Below are 4829 nucleotides of genomic sequence, written 5' to 3'. Positions count from 1 at the left end.
GACCAAAATAATCATGCTGGTGTGATCACTCACCTAGAGCCACACATCCTGGAATGTGAAGTCAAGTGGGCCTTAGGAAACATCACTACGAACAAAGCTAGTGGAGGTGATGGAGTTCCAGTTGAGCTATTTCAAATCCTAAAAGATGATGCTGTGAAAGTGCTGCACTCAATATGCCAGCAAATTTTGAAAACTCAACAGTGGCCACAGGACTGGAAAATGTCAGTTTTCATTCTAATCCCAAAGAAAGACAATGTCAAAGAATGCTCAAACTACTGCACAATTGTACTCATCTCACACGCTAGCAAAGTAATGCTCAAAATTCTCCAAGCCAGGCTTCAACAGTACATGAACCATGAACTTCCAGATGTTCAAGCTGGATTTAGAAAAGGCAGAGGAACCAGAGATCAAATTGCCAACATCCGTTGGATCATCAAAAAAGCAAGAGAGTTCCAGAAAAATACCTACTTCTGCTTTATTGACAACTTCAAAGCCTTTGACTGTGTGGATCACAACAAACTGTGGAAAATTCTTAAATAGATGGAAATACCAGACCACCTGACCTGTCTCTTGAGAAATCTGTATGCAGGTCAAGAAGCAACAGTTAGAACTGGACACGGAACAACAGACTGGTTCCAAATTGGGAAAGGAGTACGTCAAGACTGTATATTGTCACCCTGCTTATTTAACTTATATGCACATCATGAGAAATGCTGGGTGGATGAAGCACAAGCTGGAATCAAGATTTCTGGGAGAAATATCAATAACCTCAGATATGCAGATGACACCACACTTAAGGCAAAAAGTGAAGAAGAACTTAAGAGTCTCTTGATGAATGTGAAAGAGGAGAGTGAAAAAGTTGACTTAAAACTCAACATTAAGAAAACTAAGTTCATGACATCTGGTCCCATCAGTTCATGGCAAATAGATGGGGAAACAATGGAAACAGTGACAGACTATTCTGGGGGGCTCCAAAATCACTATAGACAGTGACTGTAGCCATGAAATTAAAAGATGCTGGCTCCTTGGAAGAAAAGTTATGACCAGCATATTAAAAAGACAGCATTAAAAAGCAGCATATTAAAAAGCAGAGACATTACTTTGCCAACAAAGGTCCATCTAGTTAAAGCTATGGTTTTTCCAGTAGTCATGTATGGATGTGAGAAATGGACTATAAAGAAACCTGAGCACCGAAGAATTGATGCTTTTGAACTGTGGTGATGGAGAAGACTCTTGAGAGTCCCTTGGACTGCAAGGAGATCCAACCAGTCCATCCTAAAGGAAATCAGTCCTGAATATTCATTGGAAGGACTGATGCTGAAGCTGAAACTCCAATACTTTGGCCACCTGATGTGTAGAGCCAACTAATTAGAAAAGACCCTGATGCCGGCGAAGATTGAAGGTGGGAGGAGAAGGGGACAACAGAGGATGAGATGGTTGGATGGCATCACCGATTCAATGGACATGAGTTTGAGTAAGCTCTGAGGGTTGGTGATGGACAGAGAAGCCTGGCGTGCCGCAGTCCATGAGGTCACAAAGAGTCAGACACGACTGAGTGACTGAACTGAACTTGTTGTACACTGGCATCTAATACAACATTGTAAATCAACTATACATCAATTTTTAAAAATTATTTATTTATTATTTATTTATTTGGGTGAACTGGGTCTTAGTTGTGGTATGTGGGATCTAGTTCCCCAACCAGGGATCATACCCAGGCTCCCTGCACTGGGGGTGTGTAGTCTTATGCACTGAACCACCAGGCAAATCCCTGTACTTCAATTTTTAAAAAAATTCCTTTAAAACATCAAAGAGCCTGAGAAGATAGTAAGAAAGTCCTAGGAAAATCAGAAACTGAGAGATATATGCAGAATATTGAGGCCACACTTGCCCATGAAGGGAACTGATTTATTACTGCTCTAAGTCCCTAAAGATAGGGGTGTTCCAGTGACTGGGAATTTGATGGCATAATTTATCTTCACCCAACTTACGTGATAATGACCGAAAGAACGGGCTCCATTTCCACAATGAATCCCTTATTTAGTATTAGTTGTGTTCAAAGATTAGGATGTTCAGTCTAGAATGAAAATTGGCATTATACAAGAGGGTACTGCCTGAGCTTTTAGATCATCAACTACTTGACATGATCTCAAGTTCTTATTTCACAGTCAGTTCTTAAACCATATTCCCTAGTCCTTCTACAGATACTAGAAAAGATGTCAAATTTCTATGGGCAGGCCCTCCCCCTCATTCTGCTGCTAATTTTTTTGGTTGCTTTTCATTTCTTCCACCAGTAAAACATGTTGTGAAATTGAGTTTCAATACCATTCTTTTCCAAACTGTCAGCTCAGATACTGATCAGAAAACAGGTCAATGTGCTAGCTCTTAACAAAACCATTTCTGTTTTAGATTTGTCAAAATAGCCTTCAAAGGCATGTGATGATGATTGATGATTCAAGACTTAAGTGGGGGATCACTTTTAATTTGGGCTAAGAGGACATACAAGCCCTTTGTATCTTTGATCTATCAATATTAGCCCATGGGGATAGGAGGGTCATAGGAAAAAACTCCTGCTCAACCCAAGTGTTGTGTTTATAGTAAACATTATAGCTCCAGAATAATAGCAACTAGGGTACAAGAAATATTGGAGGTAAATCATCATTTTGCTCTGTAGTTCCAAAATTCCACTTGCAATGTCTGTGTGTCTATGTAGCTTGGGTGGTGGCTGAGGTTCCATATGGTTGTTGTTTAGTCACTAAGTCATGTCTGACTCTTTCAGGACCCCATGGACTGTAGCTTACCAGGCTGCTCTGTCCATGGGATTTTCCAGGCAAGAATACTGGAGTGGATTGCCATTTCCTTCTCCAGGGGGTCTTCCTGACCCAGAGATTGAACATGTGTCTCCTGCATTGCAGGCAGATTCTTTACCACTGAGCCACCAGGGAAGCCTGAGGTTCCAAAAGGAGTGTTAAATACAATGATGTAGACAGAATAATTGAGGCTTATTCCCATGGAAAAACCTTTTCAGGCTTATTTTGTTTTTGGATCCTTCTTTCCAAAGGATACTCTTGGGTGAGGCCATTTCTCCATTCTCTAATTCCCTAAGAGGAAGTCAAAATTTGGAGGGCTTTTGTTTCTCTAGTTTTTCCTGGACTTACACACTTCCACTGTGTAATTAAAAATGCAACATGGTAGTCTTGCCTGAAGTTTTCAGAAGCAAATCACACCACCAAGTAATCCTCTGTTTCAAGAAGCTAGGATACCACCAATTCATGGAAATATTGAGTGAAGCATACAGCCCCCTCTACACAACAACACACCTTTCGCAAAAATACTGAGTACTTATGATGTGACAGGCACTATTTTAGTGCTAGAGACACAGAAGTAAACAAAAACAAAGTATTAATCCTTTATCATTGTCAATTGTAATATTTCCTAGCCAGTTTATAAGCAAAAACTTCAGCAAGATTTGAAGCAACATGAATTGCATTTATGCAATAATTTGAAGATTAATGTTGACTTCAATTGCAAAGGAAATTACAGCTTCCCCACCCCACCACCCACCCCTGCCATAGCCCTCAGCAAACACACATTCTTTACACTTCCTGGCCTAGGTTGTTTTCAAATCAGGACTCATGATACTGCTTATTTGTTTAAAAATAAAGATTAAACATCAAAGCATGAACTGCAATTTCAAGTAGTATACTAAATACATATTTATTTTGCTATGGGGTTTGGAAATTGAGAGAATTCTTTTCAGTGCCAAAATGGCAAAGAAAAATATGAAATATAATAAAAAGAATGAGGCCCAAGCCTTGACCTAAAATACCACACATTGACTCAGATTCTTTTGCTTTCATATGTCATGAGAGGTTTTTGGTCTTTTTTTTTTTTTGAAATTAAATTGACCTTATCTGTCAAACCCAAAGACTCAAGGCTGCAGTACAGCATTATTCCTTTGTTCTCAGAACCCTTTTACTACTTTATGTAGTTCTCAGGAAGCTAGACTTAAAAACTAATCATAACACAGCATCTCTTTCCACAAAAGATTTTTCCTTTGTCCTAAGCGCTTTTAAATGTTTCTTAATAAATCCCAACCGGGATTCATTTGAGTTGGGGAGTAAAATAGAGATGGTCTAACTGGTTCTTAATGAAGAGCGGGGGAAAATGGCTGGGGAATTTATTTGTTTTAGGTTTCTTAAGTTTCAGGAAAAATGTCCTCTCTTCTCTTCACCCAGAAGGGTTGTTCATTAGCTGAACTGAATCACAGAGCAAAAGAAGGAGTCTGAATGGAATAGGCTGCCATCTCTGCAACAAAAGCAGGGATGTACATGGAAGGTTTAACTACCTTCATGTGGTCCAGGGCTGAGTGGAGATGGTGACAGGATATCTGGAACACACATAAGCACACTTTCCTGATGGAAGCTGGTAACAGTGCAGCTCCTCTCTGATTAGCAATCTAAAATATGCAGTCTCTTGGCACCTTTTTTTTTTCTCCCCCAGCAAAGGAAGAGGCTGTTCCAGGTATGAGCATCAGGATTCTAGGGGGAATAAGTGATTCAGCTGAGATGAAACAGCCAATAAAAATTTTAGCTCGGAGCTCAAGGATGCGCTGAACCTAATGTGTTGAGAATAAATGTCACTGAAGAACTTATTTTATCTCTGACCCTCTAACTTCAATGGCTCCTAGTGCTCAGAACCTCTGACAGTGCTGGGAGAGAGTTTCATTCTTTTGTAATTTCACATTAACCCCCAGAAGAAAAAAAAAATCACTAACCCTTCCCCCTTCCCCACCATTTCTGTGACACTTCCATCTGGGTATCCAGATG

Source organism: Dama dama, chromosome 10 (assembly GCF_033118175.1).
Source record: "Dama dama isolate Ldn47 chromosome 10, ASM3311817v1, whole genome shotgun sequence".
NCBI classification, from domain to species: Eukaryota; Metazoa; Chordata; class Mammalia; order Artiodactyla; family Cervidae; genus Dama; species Dama dama.
Note: the sequence above shows the minus strand (reverse complement) of the source record.